The 23,502-nt window shown below is 45.9% G+C and overlaps 1 long non-coding RNA gene across 1 annotated transcript in view; it reads left to right on the top strand.

Moving 5' to 3' along the window:
• LOC115616847 overlaps positions 1-23,502 on the top strand; it is a 119,762-nt gene that overhangs the window by 25,862 nt on the left and 70,398 nt on the right. The window contains exon 3 of the long non-coding RNA XR_003994418.2: positions 10,681-10,746. This is a non-coding gene — a long non-coding RNA (uncharacterized LOC115616847). The remainder of the gene's footprint in view (positions 1-10,680; positions 10,747-23,502) is intronic.

Raw genomic sequence — 23,502 nt, 5'->3', positions numbered from 1 at the left:
TTTTCTTCTAGTTGCAGGAAGATAACATGCATAGAATGGGTTTCCAAACTGTAAAATTACGTGTTTTGTGCAAAATGCAATGAGTAACACGCAGCAGTTCAAGGGAGAAGGGGAAGGACTGCTGTCAACTAGACCATTTTGGGCTCTTAGCTGAGGCACTGGAGTTGCAAGCCTCAGCATCTCAGCTACTGGACAGTCAGAGGGAGGAAGGTCTGCCCAAGGACAGGTCATCCTGTCTGGAGACCTGCATGTCCATCTGGAGATGTTTCTTGCTCTGTTTTCTGTGGAAGGATCCCTGGGTGACTGTGGTCCCACTAATACCAAGTTACATGGGAGGAACTCAGGCTGCAAGAGTGAGGTGATGGGGTGAGGGTATCAGCCCTGCAGAGCATCATCAGAGCAGGGCATGGGCACCCACAGCTTTCCTGCAAGGCTTAGAGGTCTGCAAGGCAGGCGGAGTTCAACCATAGCATGGGAGATAAAGACAAGGCATAAACATCAGCTTCCATGCGCAGGGCTGTTTTCCAGGCACACAGTTGCCCTCTTTTCAGGTAAAAATGCCATGGAGATACATTTTCCAAAGCACTTGACATGGCAAACAGCTGGAGTGTGACAAGTAGCCAGAGGCATAGGCATTTCTGACCATGCACCCAAACGTGATGTACAACAAACACGGCAGATCTTCCCTCTAAACCTGCTTAGAAACACAATTCAGAGGTGATACAGAGGTGTCTGGCAACAAAAAAAGGTGTTGGGAGCTGCCATGAGCTACTTAACCTTCTGACTAATGCACGAAGTCATTTCTGTCACAGCTGTCTGAACAATACCTTTGCCAATTAAGTTAATTCAATCAAATCCCTTGTATCCAGCAGAAAGGGCAGAGCAAATCTAGGTGAGGGAGAGAGAACAGAGCCCAAATTCCCCTCTATGTCACACCAAAGCAGAACAAAGGGCATGTGTGTGCATAAATATTTATGAGTAATTGCACTGCAGAGCCACAGCTTAACTGTTGACTCAAAAGCTGGTTCCTGGGATGCGTGCACCCATGAAGGGATGGGGTGACTTGGGGAACCAGCAAGTGCTGGGTTTAGAGCTTCACTCCCACTTCACTGGTTCAAATGCAAAAAGGATGTGTTGAAGGTCTGTTGGTCCAAGGGAGGCTCCACTCAGAGATGCGATGCTGCTCCTTACTTGCCTATTTTCCAAAGCAAAACCATGCAGAGATGCCAGTGCCCATCTCCAGCTTGGAGAGCAGAGGCGAACAGGGGTGGTGATCAGTGCTCCTGGGCTCCAGTATCTTGCAGCGTTGAAGCCTCATCTCCATAGTAGATTTCTGCCCTTCCTTATATATCCCATCTGGGCATGTTTTTATTTCCAGCTATTTCCATTGAGAATTAAAACACTTAATTTTTAACATGGTAAACTTCTTTCTCTGCCCCACTGTGCTTGGTATGATTAACCCAGGGGTTGTTCAAGCTCTCCAGAAAGTGTGCCTCAGCTTAAAGGTGTCATTTCTTGACATCACTGCAAGTCTGTATGTTTCCCCACCTACCTAAAGCTGTTGTGTGAGCAGTCTGTTGCAAACTGCATTTTGTAGCAAGATGGCAAATATTACTTGTCCAGTGAGTGACAATATCTTCTTCGACCAGATGGCAGAATCTAGGAAGCCACATGCTTTGGACAAGGTCTGTGATGCACACTTTTGTGATATCTGTGCACTTGCAGTATAACCAAACCTTCAGAAAATGGGCAGGTTTAGCCATTTGTCATGCGAAACGCAGAATATTTTGGACCATGGCTGTGTTACAAAGGTGGGAGTGTTACCTCTGAGAGGCAAAAGGGTTTTGCCTGTATCTTATGAAGCATCCTCTGCGCTTTCCCATGAGTTGTTTTTTGTACTTGCATCACCTTAAATTTGAACTGAGTGTGCATGTTGCTTCTCCTTAGAGCAATTTTTGGTTGCAATGTGGCATGCTGTGGCCTTTTCATGGTAAATGAAGGTCCTACAATGGGAATGTAATGCCTATATCCCATCTGCACTGGGGACCCATCCCATGGGATTGCTAAATCTCCTCTTATTTCTTTTCTGTTCCTAAGTGTGCCTTTATAAAAGGAGGGTCTAACACAACTTGGCTGTCATCACACTAGCTTGGGCAGGAGCCTGGCTTTTCATTTTATATCCCTTCATGGGAAGCAGGGAAGCAAAATGAATCTTGCAATCAAGGCTGAGGAGAATCTTGCAATCATACAAGATTGCAGATCCTACGGCTGTAGAACAACTTCCTCACTTTGAATATTGCGGCTGGAAATAAGTAAATAGCATAAGAGACCATTCCCTGTCAGTAACCACCCCCCAAAGTACTGAATTTGGCTGTCCCTGCATGGACATCAGCCCTGGCACCGCATTTTCTGGAAGTGTGGCATTGCACCAGGCTTTGCAAGGGAGCTGCAGTTGATGCAGAGCATTGCCAGAAAGGACAGCATCATGCAGGGGTTACAGTCATGTATGAGACTCTGGATCCTGTCCCAGCTCCAAGCCTTTCTGTGGCCCTGCTACTGTCCTGATGTAATTTAATGGAGAAGGTGTGAATGCTTTCATATGTGCTTGAGAGCAGTACATGGGGTATATGGGAAGATGTTGGAAAGCCATAAAAAAACTTCATCTGCTTTATGGACAGTAACTGCAGGGTTCCTGGATACAGGGAGAGGCTCACCAGGTACCTCCAGATGTGCCTGTAAAATATTCTGTGTTTTAAGGCTGGATATAAGCACTACAAGGGGTGTGCAGGGTAGAGCCCACTCGGCATAGCACAGGTTTCAATGGCCGCTGACAGATTCAAGCACCAAAAGGAGTCCTAAAAACAGAAGGGTGAAGGTCTATGGTAAGACCACAAAGTGCAGCTATCAGAGCTGTGCCTGTTCAATGCATTTGCTGCAACCACTTCTTTAGAAGCAGGATATGGCCATAGGGTGGCTATGGCAGCGCCAAACAAGACTCTTCTTCCTTGACCTGTTCAACCCCACTGGAGTGGCCCAAGGTCTGCCTAAATGAGGATGTGATACACCCAGCAGCAGGAGAGGTCAATCAATCAGGGGCTGCCCATTGCTGGTGCAACAATGATTAAATTGGGCTTTGCCAGGTTATGTTGTAATTTGGCTCCCTGCCCATCTGTCTTGCCATATTAAATAACATCCATAGCTATGAGGAGGTCATGGTCGAAGCCAGGAGATCCCAGCTCATGTAAATTATCCTGCTTATCTCCTAGCCCCGTAAGAGCTTGTAAAAGTACTCATAGATGCAGCATCCCCTCTCCAGCCCTGGGGTTTATATAGCATCTGGGCCTGGCAGTAGTTCTCCCCTCCAGGAACAAGGAGGAGGGAGAGAAAAATTGTCAGTTCCTTTTTTTGTCTCTTTTTTCCTCCCTTTTAGTCCTTATTGGCAGGACAAGGAATGGCAGCGGAGTGAATGTGCTGGTTTGCAGCTTGACACCAAGTGAATACGGCCACTGGTAATAACCGCCCACGAGCATTTATCACTTCCATGGATTATAATGTGGGGAGCAGGTGTCTGACCTGCGATGACAAAAACATGGAGTGCTGGTAGGAAGGAAGAAAATAGATAAGATGTCATTTTTCAGCACAATTTTTCTCTCTTTAATGGTCTCCTGGATTATGGAAAACAATCATGGGATGGGGAATGCTGATGTTTTATGGTGTCAGTAGGGTTTAAGGTTTTAGGTGCAAAAAAAAAAAGGTGATGCTGGATCCTGGATATTATGGGGTATTTATAGGATGCACCAAGGTGGGGTTTTTTTAAATTTATTTACTTGAGTCAAGAAAGATAAATGGCATTCTGTATCCAAGTACTTGTATCCAAAGGAAATTAAAAGGAACACAATCCTCTGGAACTTGGCCTCCACTTAGGGCAGAAAAATGACACAGAAATGACCCTTCTTAGATTAAAGAACTGCTCATGCCTCAAAGGAGGTGGTAGAAGTTAGTTTCTAAAAACCTTTCCTTCTCAGATTACTTATTTTCTGCTTCCCTTCATCTCTGCTTGTTTCTCACTACAAGTGCCACCAAAAAAGAAAAAAAAAGAGAAGAAACAAAAATCCACTAACTTTGCTGTGGGATGTTCTACTAATGCTCCTAAACACGCTCTTCTGTGTGACCCATGAATGCTGCTTTAACGCTGACTTCAGTTTTCTGTCATTGAATGTATTTCAAGATGGAAAATGGTTTTAACTTTCCTGATCTGCAGTTTTGGGTTTAAAACCTCATCTCTGATTTTAATAGTAGTAATAATCCTATTCTGAACTGCTTTCATGTTTTGCATCTGAAGAGCTGGCAAATGTCCTGCGCATTTAAGCATCACAACATCCTAGAACCAATGAGGGCAAACCGCCAGAATTCAGATCCAGTTCATTGCACAGACCAGAGCTGTTTGTAGTTGAAACCTTGGTTTAGACTCATTATTGCAATATGTTGATGGGAAAGAAGGAACTGAGAGGCAATGGGATGTTGCAGGTCCAGGAGCAACCCATCCCCATGTTTTCAGGCTCCAGGCAGGTCAGCCTGGCAGTGCTGTCTGGCTGTGAGAAATGCTCGCTACAGATGCTGGGGAGATGACAACCTTTGTGTTGCCTCCAGATGTGGATGAGTTAGTTCAGGACTCTTCGGGAACTGTCGCTGCTGTTGAGCACTAAGAGAACAGCTTCTGCTAGGAGTAATTTGCTGAGGTGGGTGTCTCCTGAGAGGCCACCATTAGCACCAGAGCGATGGGAAAACAGTGCCCAGGAGTCTCGTTCCTGAATGAAAAGAGCAGCTAAGGAACTTGTCACGCGAAACAACAACTCCGGAGAGGACAAATAAAAGCAAGGGGCTTCCTCCAAAGCCTGACGTCCCCACCCAGAACCACTTCACAGCTCTGTGGGGGCTGATGAGGCGACACCCACCACAACAGAAGAACAACCAGTTGCAGCGCCAGTAAAGAGGATAAATACCAGTGCATCCAAGAGAAAGTGGTGGGTGACAGTAGCGGGAGACTCTATCTTGAAAGGTGCAGAGGCACTCATCTGTTGGTCTGACCCGCTCTTGAGGGAGGTGTGTGAACATGACCCAGCAACGTGCACTCACAGTCCCGAAGCCACCCATGTGCTGGGCTGCATCAAAAGGGGCATGAGCAGCAGGTTGAGGGAGGTGAACCTGCCCCTCTGCTCTGCTCTGGTGAGACCCCACTTCCAGCACTGAGTGCAGTGCTGGTGTCCTCAACATGAGAAGGATGTGGAGCTGTTGGAGCAAGTCCAAAGGAGGCCACGAAGATGATCAGGGGCTGGAGCACCCCCTGTTTGAAGACAGGCTCAGAGAGTTGGAGCTGTTCAGCCTGGAGAGGAGAGGCTACATGGAGATATCAGAGTAGCCTTCCAGTATCTGAAGGGGGCCTACAAGGGTGCTGCAGAGGGACTCTTCATCAGGCATTGTAGTGATAGGACAAGGGGTAATGGGTTAAAACTTAAGCAGTGGAGATTCAGGTTAGATATAAGGAAGAAGTTCTTTACTGTGAGGGTGGTGAGGCACTGGCACAAGTTGCCCAAGGAAGTTGTGAATGCCCTGACAGTTGTGAATGTCCCTGACAGTGTTCAAGGCTGATTGGATGGAGGTTGGAGCAACCTGGTCTAGTGGAAGGTGTCCCTGCCCGTGGCAGTGGGTTGGAACTGGATGAGCTTTAAGGTTCTTTTCAACCTTTCTATGATTCTATGATTTCCTTCCTCTGTGGCTGATTTGGATGATTGTGATTCATTAATGTTAACTAGTCCTAGAGACGACCTGGAGCAAGAGACTGCCCAACATGTATGAGGAGTGTCTCTTCTCTTTGCTAAACAGGAATAAACCAGGCTTTCCTTCACTGCAAATTTCCAAGCAGTGAGGTCTTTGTGCACCCTTTAAACATCTTGTATCCTGTTCTTCCCTCGACAGCTGCAGTGTCTGAGGTCACTGCCAAGATCCCTGTTACAGAGTGACCCCCATCCTTGCCAGCACTGCTCCACGCATCCTTTCCATGCAAAGGAATAGCCCATGTGGAATGCCACAGGGAAGGCAGTTTGCACCTGAGAGGAAGGAGCAGTGTCTCAAAGAGACAGGCACCGCAAACTTGCCCTGGGCAACACACATGGTATAGGAAAATTAATACAGTAAACCACTGTTAGCAATGGAGAGGGGGAGGCAGGGGACAGAAAGGAGAGGTGGGTATGGGAGAGAAACCCTGGACTGCAGGGGTGTCTCTGCCTGCACCCAGAGATGTTCTGTCTCCTGCAAGCAGGAGCACTCTGTGCATCAGCACAGTCCATCCAGCAGCAGCAGGTCCTTGTTTTGCTTTGGTCCTTGTATTGCACTTTGGAACCACAAGATCACAAGGTGATCTCTGCACGTTCAGATCAGCCTCTGAAGCAGATCTCCATATCCTTGAAAGTCAACCCATCAGAAATGATGGGGGGAAGAAGAATTCAAAAGCATGCCTCTTTTTGTCCTTGCTGGGGTGTTCTTTGATAGAAATGCTAGGGGAGAGAGGATTTTCATAATGTTCTACCAAAACTAAAGAAGAATAAGGATAAAATTTTAGAGATGGTGGTAAGGAATTTAAGGGATTTGCTTGTCTCTATCGGTAACAACCTTCTGGCTAGTAATCTGAACAGAACTAATAATTTGAAATGAAAGATAATTAAATTAAACAGGCAACCAAACTGGAGGAATAAGACTTTTGATGAAGAAGGGTGGCTGGGGAAAAAGTAGAGGAGGTGGCAGGGAAAAGAAGCACATCTCTTCAAATTGTCAATCTCTCAGGGCAAGGTTGCTGCAGACATAATGAGTGTCCTAGTGAATTATCTCCCACTTTTATTGTCTGTTGCTACCATGGAAAGATGGGGAGGTGGGAAAACTAACTTTTTTTTTTTTTTTTTTTTTTGAATTTGGACAGACCTAAAGAAGTGGCATCAAATTTGAAGGGCACCCAATCAATCTGTTGTCCTAGCTGCATGAAATTGTATTTCCTTGCCACTTCATATCTTATTTGCAGCAGCTGGGCTGTAAGTCATTGGTGATAACATTCTTTATTATGCAGCCGTGTTTATGAACTGTGCCTGGAAAGAGATGATAGAAATATGCAGCAATATGCAAAGGGAGGGATGCTGGGGGGAGGGGGAATAAATGCTAGTTGCTAGGGCAACCATGGGGCTATTTTGGGCATCAAATTTTGCAGATGATGAAAAGCATTTTCATGTGGTGGTTCGTCTCTCTGGGAAGAGAAGGGGAGAGAGGGCACACAATAATCCAGGAAGATAATATTCAAGAAGGCAGTAATTTAATTTTTTTCATATATAAATACATATATAGTTTCAGTTGTACTGAAATTGTGTTAAAACCAAAGGAGCCAGTACCTCCTAGTTAAGAGGAAGGAGATTGTTTTAAATAACTAAATGGGAAATGGCATGCTAGTAATTTGGGAGGTTTCCTACGGCACTTGGCACAGTCTAACTCTAACCAGTGCTCTTTGGAAAGCACTGCATGGGTCATGCTGGTGTCTGCAGTTACTCCTCCTTGCACCCAGTCTATCTCACCCCAGCTCTCTGCCCCAAAGGCTGTCTCCATCTCTATCACAGTAGCAGTCAAGCCAATTAATTCACAAGCTTTTTTTGTCACAGGTTAAAAAAACCTCCCAACTTGTCAAAGGCTGCTCTTGACTCTTGCAAGGATCAAATGATACTCATCATTGATACCCATTCAAATGCTAAGATTCATGAAAAATGGGAATTGCTCTCAGGCAGTCACCCTCAACCAGAGATCTCTGACCTGGAGGACGTGAGCTGCTTCCACCATGCTGGCATGGGGAGCATGAACACAGGCACCCCGGGGCAGAAGCAGGAGATCCTGCTGGGAGATATCCCAGAGCTTTCAATACTGAGGTTCGGGTATGGGAACTGACAGTCTGGACAGTTCATGTTTGTTTTGCAATGCTTTGAGCTGAAGGCCACAGTGAAGAGTTGTCAGGGCCAAGGGCGGTTTTACAGAATGAGCACAAGTTTCTTGGTTTTGGCCTGTCACAGGGCAATACCAGAGAGAAAAGGCTGGTCACAGCAGGGAGTGAGGGGGTGAAGTCACCTGAGTTTGTCCCAGCTGGGACCAGAGTGAATCCTCTTCTGCTGATGGGTCCTGGGTGGGAAGGCAAAGGGCATTAGGGTTTTGCACCTTCACCTGGGGACCTCTTGGAACTCAAGGGCAGGAGGCAGGTGAGCAGATAGCTATGGCACTGCTTAGCGAAGGTGAAGCAGGACTTTGAGCAGGGTAAGAGCTTGTTCTTACCTCCCAGCTTCTGACTTCCATGACTGCAAAGTTTGCTTATGCTTCAGACTTGTTCTGTTGCAGTAATGCTTTTCTTAATTTGATTTTACTGGAATTGCTCTGAGAACAAGCTCATGAGTATTGTTTGCAGCCCTCCATGATCACTGTTGCTCGAGCCATTCTTAAAATCCTGGGGACTCTAAATATATTGCACATTAAGCTGGTTAAAATGAACTGCGCATGTTTTCAGCAAGAAATCTATTTCAAATGCAATATAATGTGACTCTCTTATTGCTCTAAAGTTGTGTTTTTAATTAAGTAGTTATGTGTGGCAGTGAGATTCTTCTTGAATAATTAAATCAAGGTAGTTTAGTGAGTAATTGTAAAGCGAATTGCTCAGACCATCAGGCTGCTGTTGAGACAGTCTGTTTTCTTTCAGAAAATTAATCCAAGTGATGCCTGTTGCTAAGAAAGTAGTAGAACATTGTGCTGTGTAATGGGCATTTGTCTTGGTATGCTTGGTGCCTCAGAGCTGCAGCTTTCTAATGTTGAATGCCCATCTTTCAGTCGTCTTTTCCAGAAACAAACGCTGATGGGTTTCCACTTTGCATGTTCCCTTTCCCTTAATCTGCTGCCCTGGGTAGTTCAGCACAGAAGTCTGAAAAGGGAGTGGTTGATCAGTTAGTTACTAAACAACATAAGCACAGACCTGATTTTACCAGTTCTTGTGCACATGAAACGGCTTTTAGGGCTGACTTTCCAGCTTTTGGCCAAGGCAGAGCTGAGCCAGCCCCATCTCTTCCACCCTGGCATCTAGTTCAGAGTTTTTGTTGCTTGTGTGTGTTAATCTGGTATTTAAGGTGTCTCACTTGGCATGTAGTAATTCTCTCACTGTTCGATATTCTGACTATATATATATATATCATTGTGTTAAACTTTATTTGCCAGGAGATCAAGGGGAAATCCTCTGCACAAACACAGACACCCATCCACATGCACAGTGAAGGAAAATACCTGCACACTGTAGAAACAAGATTTTTTGACAGATTTGGGTTGTTCTGAAAGTCTGACTTTTGTTCTTTTAGTAGCTTTCCTTCCTCTGCCCAAGTAATATGTCCAACAAATACAAGCATTACACAAATTTGAGCTAAGCTGACTCCAGAGCAGCTTGTTGATATTTATAAAGGCAAAATGAAGAATGAATTGGGGAGAGCCTGGCCACCCTCCTGACATTATCCTCAGGCATCAGCAATCACACATTAATTTACCAGCTGATGTTTTGTTAGGGTGTTTATTCTGTAACCACAAAGTCCATGAGGACTGATGCAGATACCGGTATCTTATGGATTTACTTCTATGAAGTGGGATTTTTCTAAAGTATCTCAATAATTTAGGAGTTCAGTATTTGGGTACCTTTGGAAATCCCATTCCTGCCTCTCCGTTATGCTTTATGAACCTGCAGTCCTCAACAGGGATGTTATTTCATGCTCTAGGTAACAGTGTAAAACTGTGGGTTTTAGCACTGTGCTGGCTTTTCTCCAGGAGAACAATTCGCAGAGATACTATTGCTGTAGCAGACCCAATTCCCCATGCATTTTACAGAGCCTTCCTGCTGTCACATGTGTTTTTGCCTCAAAGCTTCATGGATTTTTAGATTGAGATGAGCTCTTAGGCAGAAGTTCTTCCCTGTGAGGGTGCTGAGGCGCTGGCACAGGGTGCCCAGAGAAGCTGTGGCTGCCCCATCCCTGGCAGTGTTCAAGGCCAGGTTGGACACAGGGGCTTGGAGCAACCTGCTCTAGTGGAAGGTGTCCCTGCCCATGGCAGGGGGTTGGAGCTGCATGAGCTCTTTCTGTCTGTGTTTGCATCTCTCTAAAATAGAGATATCGGCACCAAGAGGGGCAATGGCTAGGGTGAGGGAGGAGCTTTTAGGTGAATAGTAGCTGTAGAAGTGCAGAGCACCCTTAGCTGTTAATGGCTTGCTCAGGTTTTGATGAAATGTCAGATTTGGAAAGTTTTTAGGGGAACTGTCCCACTTCTTGTTACAGAAGCTGAGAGATACCTCCCATTTTTCAGTCTTCTCTTTTTAAGGCTTTTCCTATGTGTTCCCAACCACTCTGTCCCCCAAGGATGGGCTTGCTGCCTTTTGCTGTATTGCCATATCAATGCTGAGAAACCGGAAACTTCTATTCCTTCATTTCTGGACCTTCCTGCACTTGAGCTATGAGAAATGCTGAGCACTAAATTGAAGCTGTCTTTCTGTGCAGTGTGTAGTGTAAATACTGTTGGAATAAACATGGGTATGAAATTTGAGAATAACACAAATTCATTTTATTTTTTTTCCCTCAGGACATGGAAGCTTCTGCCTGTGAACTGAATACCAAAGACAATCAAGATCTTGGTGACAGACAGAAGGTCAGTCTTTTTTCTCTGTTTCATGCAAAACTAAATCAGGCTACTTAACACTAATGGCATTGATGTCTTCTGCTTTACAAAACAAAGATGTGCTCTCTGGTTGGCAAAAATGAGTCTGTATCATTGCTGAGATTAGCTGTGACCGAGGTAGCCAGACTGAGATGATGATTTTGATGCAGATGTGAAACCCAGGCTCAGTTTTACTTGAAACTCAGGTTCAGGGTCATACTCTGATGCAGGCTCTTTGTGTAGCTGTTTGGTGCAAGATATGAAAATAGATAAAGGCATCTTGGTTTGATGGTTTTATCTGAGAGTGTAAATGTTGTCTGAATATCTGAAGTTCTTCTGCACCTACCCAGATCTCCTCTGGTAATTCCTGCTGCTTTTTTGGAGTGAAGAAGTGGTTATTTAGGACACTCTGTGGTCTGTGGATGCTCTCTGAGTAGGACAAGTATTTAAAAACAAACAAAACCCCTTTGCAAATATTTGTTTAAATGTTCCGGTTTTACTGTTTATATCCCGCTTGCATGTGGGATGTGGAAAGATGCATTTTAATCCAAACAGTGACAAAGGTGATGGCTTTGCCATGCAAGATTTCAACATAACAGCTGTTGGGTTTTTTCCTCAGAGCAGCCTTATTTATAACAGAGGAGTGTAAATGAGAGTAAGAAAGAAAAAGCATCTTCATGTGTCAGTTTTGATCACCTCGCTTCCAAATTTAGCTTGCTGGTTTTAAGCAGCTCTGCTTCCCTAGAAGACCCTTTAGCTGTTCTGTCCAAGTCTGTTTCTACACATGCATTTGTGTTTGACCAGCCTCCAGGTAAAACAGGCTGTGTATTATGGGCTTTTCATGCATTGCTGGGGGAGACTTAACTTCTTAAGAAGTTTGTGTGTATCAGTGTGTGTGTATACATTCTTGATATAGTTATACATATGAAATATATAAGTGTATTACTTAGATGTGTATTTTGTAGTAACCTAAATAGCAGTCCCAAATCTGCCAGGTCTCCAGCTAGCTGATTGGTTCCTGCCCTGTGCAGGAACAGTGTGGTTACCCCTTAGCAGACTTTTGTTGGTACCAAAGCCTGCAGGAGACCATGGGAGTTGGGTAAGATGTTTTGATTTGATGATAGATGAAGTAGGAAACACCAAACGTCTGAAAGCTGTCCCCAGGCAATAGCAGCTTAGGCAGATCACCTGGTACTCCCTACAGCAACGAGGTGTTTCAAAAGAAAACACAGTGAACATCAGAAATAATTACTGAAGGACTGCTGCAGCAGCTCCAGCATTTCAGGGAAAACAAAAAAAAATCATAAAAACTCAGACCATTTTTGCTCAGATAATGTTTCATTCACTCCAGTGACCCATCACCAGCCAGCAGTCTCCACTGGGTAGATGACTTGTCTGCCATTCATTGACCTTGCTATCATGGATTGAACCAAACCCTCTGGTTTGTCAGTGCTGCAAGCCAGAAATGACAGTTTAATGGTTATTAGTGCAGCTTTTCTATATGGAAAGAGCTGAGGTGAGTCCGTGATGCTAAAGGGCTACTTTCCGAAAGGTCGTGGAAAGACGAGTTGTTTAATCATAGAATCATAGTATAATTAACGTTTGAAAGGACCTTAAGATCATCTAGTGCCAACCCTGCCTGCCATGGGCAGGGGCATAACACACTAAACCACGTCACCCAAGACTCCATCCAACCTGACCATGAACACTGCCAGGAAAGGAACATTCATCATGCCCAGTCTTGGGCAACCCATTCCAGTGCCTCACCACCCTCACAGTAAAGAACTTCTTCCTTATATCTAACCTAAATTTCCCCTGTTTAAGTTTGAACCCATCACCCCTTGTCCTATCACTACAGTCCCTAGTGAAGAGTCCCTCCCCAGCATCCTTGTAGCTCCCTTCAGATACTGGAAGGCTGCTCTGAGGTCTCCACGCAGCTTCTTTTCTCCAGGCTGAACAGCCCCAATGTTCTCAGCCTGTCTTTATACGGGAGGTGCTCCATCCCCTGATCATCCTTGTGGCCTCCTCTGGACTACCTTACTATTTTATGACTTGCTCCAACAGCTCCATGTCCTTCTTATGCTGAGGACACCAGAACTGCCCACAGTGCTGCAAGTGGCGTCTCACGAGAGCAGAGTAGAGGGGCAGGATCACCTCCTTTGACCTGCTGGTCACGCTTCTTTTGATACAGCCCAGGATACGGTTGGCTTTCTGGGCTGCGAGTGCACACTGAAGCTGGCTCGTGTTAAATTTCTCATCAACCAATGCCCCTAAGTCCTTCGCTGCAGGGCTACTCTGAATCTCTTCTCTACCCAACCTCTAGCTGTGCCCAGGATTGCCCCAACCCAGGTGCAGGACCTTGCACTTGGCTTGGTTGAACTTCATGAGGATGGCATTGGCCCACCTCACAAGCGTGTCCAGGTCCCGCTGGATGGCATCCCTTCCCTCCAGCGTATCAACCGAACCACATAACAGTGTCATCAGCAAACTTGTTGAGGATGCATCAATCCCACTGTCCATGTTGCCTACAAAGATGTTGAACCAGATTGGTCCCAACACCGATCCCTGAGGGACACCACTTGTTACTAGTCTCCAATTGGACATTGAGCTGTTGACTGTAACTCTGCGTGTGGCCATTGAGCCAGTTCTTTATCCACTGAGTGGTCCATCTATCAAATTGATGTCTTTCCAGTTTAGAGACAAGGATGTCGTGCGGGACAGTGTCGAACGCTTTGCACAAGTCCAGGTAGATGACATCAACTGATCTGCCTCTGTCCATCAATTCTGTAGCCCCATCATAGAAGGCCACCAAATTAGTCAGACAGGATTTCCCCTTAGTGAAGCCATGTTGGCTGTCACCAACCACCTCGTTGTTTTTCATGCTTTCCAGGAGAATCTGCTCAAAGATTTTGCCAGGCACAGAGGTGTGAGACAGGCCCTGGGTCTTTCATTTTCCCCTTCTTGAAAATGGGGGTTATATTTCCCTTTTTCCAGTCATCAGGAACTTCACCTGGCTGCCAGGATTTTTCAAATATGAGGGACAGTGGCTTAGCAACTTCATTCGCCAGCTCCTTCAGGACCTGCAGATGGATTTCGTCAGGTCCCATGGACTTGTGCACATACAGGTTCTTAAAATGGTCTCGAACCTGATCCTCTCCTACAGTGGGCCTAAGGTCTTCATTCTCACAGTCCCTGCATCTGCCTTCCAAGACTTGGGTGGTGTGGTCAGAGCATTTGCCAGTGAAGACTGAGGCAAAGAAATCATTAAGAACCTCAGCCTTCTCCAAATCCAGGGTAGCCGGTTCCCCCAATAGCTTCCAGAGAGGGCCCACATTGCCCCTAGTCTGTCTTTTATTTGCTACATACCTACAGAAGCCCTTCCTGTTATCTTTCACATCCCTTGCCAGATTTAAATCTAAATGGGCCTTAGCTTTCCTGACCTGGTCCCTAGCTTCCCAGACGACATCCTTGTATTCTTCCCAGGCCGCCTGGGAAGTGTCCTCACTTCCACCTTATATAAGCTTCTTTTTCCCCTCTCAGTTTCTCAGCAGCTCCTTATCCATCCATGGAGGCCTCCTGGCCTTCTTGCCCCGTTTTCTTCTTGTTGAGATGCAACACTCCTGAGCTTGGAGCAGGTGATCCTTGAGTATCAACCAGCAGTCTTGGCCCCCCTCTATCCTCTAGGACTGTATCCCATGGAACCTTACTGAGCAGGTTCCTGAAGAGGCCAAACTCTACTCTCTTGAAGTCCAGGACAGTGACCTTGCTGTGTGCCCTTCTCGCTGTCCTGAGGATCTTGAACTCAACCATCTCATGACCGCTACAGCCAAGGCTGCCCTGGAGCGCCACATTCCCAACCTGCCCTTCCCTGTTGGTGAGCACGAGGTCAAGCATGGCACCTCTCCTTATTGGCTCCTCTATTACTTGAAGAGGAAGTTGTCTTCCACACAGTCGAGGAACCTCCTGGATTGCTTGTGTCGGGCCGTACCGTCACTCCAACAGACATCAGGATGGTTGAAGTCCCCCATGAGGACAAGGGCCTGCGAGGGTGAGGCTGCTCCTGTCTATAGAGAGCTTCATGCACAGAGTCCTCTTGATCAGGCAGCCTGTAACAGATCCCCACCGTAATGTCCCCCATTGCTGCTCTCCCTTTGACCTTAACCCACAAGCTCTCTGTTGACTGATGACCTGTCCCCAGACAGTTCCATACACTCCAGCCTATCACTGACATAAATGGCTGCTGTCTTTCCTGCCTGGCCTGTCTTTCCTAAAGAGCCCATAACCTTCCATTCCAACACTCCAGTCAGAGGAGCCATCCCACCACGTTTCTGTGATGCCAATGATATCATATCCCCTTGGATGAGCACACATGTCTAATTCCTCTTGTTTATTCCCCATATTAAGGGCGTTTGTATAGAGGCATCTGAGCCGAGCTCCAGGTAAAGCCGACTCATTGGCTGGAGCAGCTGAAATATTTCTGCATTGCTCCAAGCATTTATTACAAGTGCTGGCAACTGACTCTTGCGTCTCTCCCATGTGTATCAAACTTAGCATCTTTTATTGAGATGGTTACCTGTAATGTGTGTCATTTTCACAGGCAGGTGCAGAGCAAGTTAGTTGCTCCAAGTAGAGAAAATAGGATTATACCTAAGAGAAGCTCTAAAAGACAAGAATTGCTTTAAGCCATGCTTCTCCATTTCCTCAGCATGAGGGAAACCTCAGTTCTCAGGGGTGAAATCGGAAGATGCCTGCTCTGGGAGGGGAGGGCAGGCATTTAACGCAGGACACAGCCCTGCAGACTAAGTAGGCACCTGCTTTATGCCCTTGTGGATGCTCAAACCTAATGGGTATTGCAAAGTGTGCTTGATTTTTACTAAGATTTAGATGCACAGGGCTGGAAGGAACCTCATGTGTTACCATAGCTCCCCTTGCTGCTCTGGTGATGGACCAGCTGTGCCTCCCCCTATAATTTCAGCTCCTAATGCCTCATCCAGGTTCAAGGGGGAAGAGATTTTGCCTCTTCATTTTGAGCCTGAACTGCTGGCTGAGCTCTCGGCCTCCCGTCAGGGTGAAGGAGGTAACCTTCCTCCTCGTGGTGTCCTCATGAATAATTCCTTCGCTTGCCCACTTGATTTCAGGTTTCCCAAAATAACTGACACTTCACACTGAGAGCAAGCAATCCTGGGGAAAATAAAATACATTAAACAGCTACATCACCTTGACAGAGCCCTGAGTGAGTTGGTGCTTAGGAAAAATAAAGGGGGGTGTGGGCAGAAGAGGTTTTGTAGGAAATCTGAGTTGGTGGGGAAAACACCATAATCCTTCCATCCTCCCTTTTGCAGTGAATGTCTTGGTTGTTTCTGTTGAGATGTGTCTGTCTCTTGTCTGTGGATCTGCATTCATGGGAGCTAGGAATCCCCAGGAAGATGGAGAGGGACAATATGGGAGATACTTCCAGCACAGCTTGATCTGCCATCAGGATCCATCCCGCCTGCCTGAGCAGCCCTTCCCCTTCAGACAATTCAAAATCTCTGTTCCGAGTGTGACTCCCCTCTTTAGATGTGCTGCACAATGTCTCTCTACTGGATACCCACTGAATGCCTAATTTTTAACCACTCTGTCTGTCAGATCCACAAAAGCTGTTACTGGAGGTGTTTGCATAAAAGAGCTCCACTGTAGGTATCTGAGAGCAGCTGGCGATGCTCTAGACAGTATCCAGCAGTGCTGATAGAGGCAGAATGCTTTAGTCTCTCTGGCTTAATGGCTATGTGCATTTTCTTAATGTACCCACCCCCTCAATTGCCTCCTAAATTAGCATGCAGGATGTGTCCAGCCTTGGAAAGAAAAGAAGTTTGGAGCCTCTTCAATTCAGACAAGACAGGTTATGATATCATTGAAAATAAAATGCAAATCTGACATAGAGAGATCAGAGGAGAACGTGGGCTCAGCCATGGGCTCTGGCTGGGCTCATGTGGGGATGGCAATGGCTTTGCCTTGTACAGCCCCACTGTGAGCCCAGCCTGGGTTCAGCCTTGCCTTTGCCATGAGATGAAGCATGTTTATGGAGGTTTTGACTTATTTGCACCCCCCTCTAATGGTCCTCAGAGGCAGTTTAACCAGCTGGGCAATGCTAGCTTGGGGCAGGAGTCCTGTCATACCCCAATGGTGGAGAAAGGGACTGCGCTTACTGATGTGGAGTTGGGTTGTTAGAGCTGGGCACAGCACAGTGGAGTTCAAAACACTGGATGTTTGTGGGTGATAAAATCAGGAGCATTCTATGGCCACTGCCTGCTAAAGGCTCTTGGGTGCCTACCATGAGATATGGTCTGTCCTGTGTGAGTGAGTCTCCCTGAGGGATCTGACCATGGCTGAGGTACTTCATGTGTGGATTAAAGCAGACCAAGGGATGTGAGTCTCCCAGGTAACTGGTGCCCCTTTGAGGGAGAGGCAACCACACTGCTGTGAAGAGGAGTCAGCGTGTGCTGCTCCAGTCCCATCTTTGGTAGTTGATGTGTTTCTCAATTATGTAGAGTTTAAGATGCTGAATGATTTCTCCATCTAACGTCTCTGGAGGGTTAATGGCCATGCTATAGAAGTGTAGCGCCTGTGGCATTTGATATTATTTTTTCTTCTCAGTATCCTCATTTTTCCCACTGTCCTTCACCTCTCCTGCCCTGCGATGCTGTGCTTTTAAATCTAAAATCAGCCTGGCTTTTAGGTTAAAGACAATCCATAACAAGCAAAAGCAGAAGTCACATAGGAGAGGGTGCATCAGGCAAGAAAGTCCCAACCTGCTGCTGGCATCTTTACCCCTTGATCTACCCCTGTCTCACTCCTTGGTCTGCTCACCAGCAACATGTGTGCTTTGTGTTAAACACACAACTGCTGTTTGAGAGTTCATGCTTGAATTCACAGGTATTTAGAGGTGCTTCTGCCCTCAGGAGCTGGGTTTTCAGGGCAGGAGCTAGGTTTCCTTGGGAATACAAGTGTGCACAGCGTTTAGTGCACTGTGTTTTCTTGCTTTGATGGCAAACTCTGGTGTAAGTGGAAACTTCAAGATGACATGGGATAATGGTAATAACAGTGGAAAAATGCTAAAGGATGATTTGCTGTAATGAGTGCAGACACACAGGGAAGCAGGTATTGTTTTGCTACCGTGGCTTACTGAAAACTAACCACAAAACTAGATGTTAGTGCTTGCAGGGCTTGTGGTGTGCTCGGAGGTGCAAACAACTGATTCCAAAGTTGATATAATCAAAGAATAAAAGAAGATTGGATGTTACAGGTTAAGCTGTTGTAAATTAAAGCAGCTCTGCTGAGCTCATTGCAGTTGTTCCAGGTTTTTGCAAATGTAAGTGAGGTGTTTTTTCCAGCTGATGATTGGTTGGGAAATGCCATTTTCTGGTATATAGGTAAAAGTGAGTGGGGCAACTTGGTCTTCCTAATACAGAATATTTCCTGTTGGAGTATTTCTGTGTGTACTGTAAACCCACCAGACCTGTTGTCCTTTTGAGTTGCAAATTACAGAGGCAAACGTAATTACCCATTCTCTTTGTTACTAGTGTGCAGCTAAGAAGCTTCGAGCAATTGTCCCTTTCTTGGTATTTCAAAGCTGACTCGCAAGATGCATCCTTGATATTGAACACAATGAGATGTCCTTTCTTTTTTTTTTTTTAAATTCAATTAAACATTTGCCTACTGTGACTCTTTATTCACTGCAAATTGTCTCTGTAAATAATCTTCATCAAAAGTCAGAACCAATCCCCATTAGTTGTTTAGATTAATTAATGAGTCCCCCTGGAGCCACCCAAATGAATTCAATTTAAACGTCAACAACTTGGCTATGGAGTTTCCCAGGTTGGCATTAAGACAATATTAAACCTGCAATAAGTCACATTTAAAATGTTAATTCAAAGAAGCTCTCCATTTAGAGCATTTAATTAAATCCTTAAATAAACTGCATGGGCTCAATACCAGATGGTTCTGCATTTTCATTGCAGCAGAGAGCCTTGAAGTCATTGAGGGAAGTAATATTGGAGGCATGGTGAAGATAACCAGGATATATAGTGTAATAAAATCTAATCTTGTTTCCAGCAGGGAGATTCAGTGTATGTACACAACCTAGGCTAAAATTGTAAGTTAATTACATTAACCCCAGTGTACTCTGGTATCTGAGCAGCCAGAGATGAAATTAGTCTTTTTCCTATCATAAGATTCTTTTCAACTTCACTATATTAATTTTTAGCCAAATACTTACTCATAAGGAAAATTGAAGTTAATGTAACCAAAGACAAAGTAATGCAGTCTTAATATTCTGAAGGGATTACTGAGGGCTGTGAAAATACACTTTTGCAAATGTCACTCACTTTGAATGGATTTGTGGTGGGAAGGTGGGGGGGAAAGAATTGTGGCTGTGATCTGCACCATGCTGGGGTTTAGTAAAAGCCATGATTTAAAAAATTTGGGCCTTGGAGGGGGGGAAAGATAAAGAACTCTGAAGGCCCCATTTCTGTGATAAGACATAGTGTGTCGCTTCCTCTGCCAGACAGCAGAGGTATCGGATCTTTGAAATCAAGCTGAGATTCTGGAAGATGATTTGGATTAGGATACTTCATTCAACTATAAATGTATCTGGAGTGGTTTTGGTCCTTGTTGCAAGAAACAATCTTTTGACACTCCCCATTTGCCTGGTAAAGTTCTTGCAACAACAAGTGAAGACAAAGACCTTATTCCCTTGGTAAAACCTCCAAGTTGCATTGGGAAGATAAATTTGGGGTTTTTTCCTGTTTAATTGTTTCTTTAGAAGCTGAATCTGTGGCCAGAGTCCTTGGATATAAGTGTCCTGATGCCACTGGTTCAAAAGATGTTCTCCAGTTTCTCTCACCTGTAACAATCTGATGTTTTGGAAGTGACTTGGGGGCCTCCTGTCTGGTGTAACCTCCTCAAGCAGCTCGCTGTCACTGTGAGAAGTAGCTCAGTGCTCTGGATCTCAGCTCAAGATCTGAAAGTCACCACGAGAAGATTTAGCTTGTTCCTTCCCTGCGAGCTGTAAACCAGGGATGTTATTAATGCAGCTCAGCGAAGGGGATAACTTTTCCCTCTTAATATTCAAGAACATGTAATTCAATTTCCAAAAGTACGGGTTTCCTTCTGTTGGGTAATAAAACACATCAGGGAGGAGAAATTACTTTGCTGCTGTGGCAGGGCAGATTTGCTCTGTTTGGGCTTTGCTGGGATGCTTGTGGGAGCCCGGGTGGAGGACTTGAGCCTTGTCAACAGTGCAAATTTTGCACAAAGGAATGGAGTTGGCAAGGAATGGTCTGAGCCTGTTGATGCTGCTTGCCCTGTGCTGGGGTTGAAAGGACCCAAACGGTGGCTTTTCCTCAGAGAGGCTTTACAATTCCAGATCTCCATCCTCTCCTTGCCCTGTCCCATGGTGCTGCTGTGCACCCCCCTGTTCTCTTCCTGTTGTCACAGCTATGAGGGATGCTGCTGGTACCCAGGCTCCAAACCACCAGGATGTGGTTGCCTCTGCAAAGCAGCTCCTTGCCAGGGAGCCCTGCAGCGGGCTGCTGTGGTGTGCCTGCAGGGATGGGAACACCAAGGCTCTGTTACTTTGGTAATGGCAAGCTCCCAAGCTGCCCCAAAGCTGTAATAAGCCCTCTGGTGTGGCTTGAGCCACTTGCCCAGGGGGCTGACCACATTGAAATTAGCCATGAGAAATTATTTTATGTAACGTAAAGGTAGCAAGAAAGCTCAAAATTTTCTCCTCCATCCCTGCCTGTCTCCTTCTCCTCCCTCCAAGGAAACCAGAGCCATTTGGTGACCTGGAAACAGCTGGGAGCTGGTGGATAACGCAGTCCTGTACCACTGCTTGCAGACATCCGGCTCTGTGAGCCTTTGGGGAGCAGCAACCTTTCTGCTGTGCCAAGTCACATCCACCTCCCTCTCTGCAGGGTGCTATAAGGGGGTTCAGAGGAGGAGATGGGTGCTCACTGGGGCAGTCTGGGACTTGAGCAACCTGGTGTAGTTGAAGGTGTCCTCGCCTGTCCCATCCTTGGAACTGCATGAGCTTTAAGGTCCCTTTCAACCCAAACCATTCTCTGATAAGTACCATTATAGCCATTGCTCATTTACCTGCCTGTTTCGGAGGCAAGACAAAATGAGCCTGTAAAACTTTCCATCTCTGCTTGCTTGGAGAAGTCTCACCTGGAACGCTCTGGAAATCCCCCAAATCTTGGCCCTCATGAAAATAACTCCAGTTTAAACGAGCCTCAGACTGAGAACTTCAGAACCATTAAAACTAAAAGTTTCTGATTGCAGTGGTCTTCCAGTCAGCCCCTGTACTGGGAATGGGGGATGATGTCTGGAGTTTGCTTTTGAAGGGTTCCCCTGTGGGATTGGCTTTTCCCTTGGTGTGTATCATATGACTTGGGAAATGTTCTCCACCAAGGAAGATGGTGGAAAGCAGTAGTGAATTTTACCTTTTCTCTTGTCTTCACAGATTTACTTTTTTTCTGAGGGTCACTGCTTGATCACCCACATGCCCAAGGAGGTGTGGAGCACTCAGATCACCAAGGGCTGGCTGGTTTCTGTTCTGTGAGATATCATCCCTGTGAGGAGCTCCTTACAGCCCAGTGGATGGGAAACTTAATAGGGATCAGAGTGGAAGCAGGGAGAAATGCAGAAGCTACATTGTTTTAGGTCCTGACAACAGAGTAAGATAACTAAGCCCCACTCACTAAGAGGAAGATGCTACTTGTCTTCCCATGCTCAAGCAGCACCGCGTAGTTCCCACCCCAGGTAACACTCAACAGAGGATTTCTTGTGCTGGGTTGTCCTTTGTCAAAGCTTGGTGCCATGTTCCCTAGGTTTTGTGCTATCTTCGGTGAATGGAACATAAATGCTGTTGGTCTCTCTCATATGTTACCCCAGGTTGCAGCTGCACTGAATTGCTGATGTGTGGGGGCTCCTCTCTGCACTGCACAGCAGTCCAGGTGTCTGATTAAATCCTGCCGAGGTGGTGGGTGCTGTTGGCTCCCTCAGTCTGGTGCTGCAAGTCTCAATCTCCAATTTTAATGTGGTTTTGCAACCATAACAACTAATAGCATCATGATAAAACATGAGAAGGGTGTTCAGAGCAGTGTGAACATGCCAGTGTCTTCATCAGCACAGTGCAGCAGGAAAGGGGAAGTGCTGGGGAAGGGTCCTGAAGGGGATGATGAATTGGCAAGAGAAGGCGGCATAGGACTTACTTGGTTATAGGCAGCTGGATTTGGGAGTTGGTGTCTTGGTCATTGGAGAGACAGCCTGGTTTTGTTTATTGCTTAATGAGGATCCATTTAACAGCAATGTTGGGCAGTTCTCCATGTATCAAAGGCAAAACCTTGCTCCTCTGCCTGGTGCCTCTGGCACTAGTGTGCACCCTTACCTTCTTGCTTGCTCTATGGGGGACTCTGCTGGTTTGCTGCATGTTCCTTTATATCCTGTGGCTGATGTTCTGCTGTCTGGGGCTTGATTAAGTCAGCTGATGCTGTGGGGATACAAAACCAATGAGGAGAAAAAAATAACCCCAGAATGATGCTTCCATTACCAAGTAAGCTGTTTCCCTGGCAACATGAAGTTCTTGCAATGAGCCTGCTCTTGGATTGCCCTTCCCTGCCCTGAAATACCCTCTTGGAGCTGCTGAGACAGCAAATGCTGTCCAGAGGCAATGGGAAACACAACTGTTCGTACAGGGCTGGACTGGGAAGCAAAAGGATCAGTTACACTGCTGCAGCTGTTGGTGGATTTATCATCTTTTTAATTATATTTCTGTTTATGAGTCCAGCTCTGCCCAACTTTCTCCCTGCCAGATCCATGATTTTGAGCCTCATCTCCTCCAGGTCTCTGCCTGTGTGTCTCTGCCATGGGACGCACGTGTGAACGTGTGGCAAAATGTTGTGCCAGCAAGTTGGAAGAGGTACTACAGATGCCATTCATTGTGCTGGCTGAAGTCCTAAAGAGCTGGCAAGCTCTGCATTTCCTAACACCATTTTTAAGTGTCAAAGCTGTATAAAAGCTTATCCAGCAATGGAGTCTCAGTGGCATGGCTCTGATGAACAAGCTATAGTGCATTTGGCGGTGCCTTTTACAGCTCTGCTTGACCTACATGTCCGCAGACCCCTTCCCTCACTGCATGTGGCTGAGCTGGGCGTTAACCACGGAGCCATTGTGGGCTTTTGGGAAGCTTTTGGAATCACATCTTGCTGGTATTTACCTGCAATTTTCTCTGTTTGACTCCAGCAATTATGTTTGTCCTTTCCTCTGCTGATCTCTGCTTACCCTCCGTTCTGCTGCTCCCTTCGCTATATGAAGTGGTAGGCTAGATTATATTTAAAGCCTCTTTTATTTCTCCAGGGCTTGCTGGGCAAGGATTTATGAGTGTCTTAATTCCACAATACTTGGGGTAGGGGAGTGCTTGCTTGCTTCTTGGTGGCCAAAACAATTCCTATTATTTGGAGGTGTTCTTAGTCTTCCCAGTTACTGGTATTTAGGATATTATATTTGTGGGGGTTTTTTGTTTGGTTGATTTTTAATTTAACTAATCATGCAACAGAAGCAATGATGTGCACACAACATAGTACCCAAACGACCAAATATAGAGGGCCCAGGTGACTGAACATCTAGAGCCACACGGATTCACTCTGTCCTGCTCCCTCACCTCCAAACAGCATTTAGGTTGAAAATACACTTTTAAACATAGAA

The sequence above is a fragment of the Strigops habroptila genome, chromosome 14 (genome assembly GCF_004027225.2).
Source record: "Strigops habroptila isolate Jane chromosome 14, bStrHab1.2.pri, whole genome shotgun sequence".
Lineage (NCBI taxonomy): Eukaryota > Metazoa > Chordata > Aves > Psittaciformes > Psittacidae > Strigops > Strigops habroptila.
The sequence above is the reverse complement of the archived record's forward strand: the minus strand, read 5'-3'. Positions and strand labels throughout refer to the sequence as shown.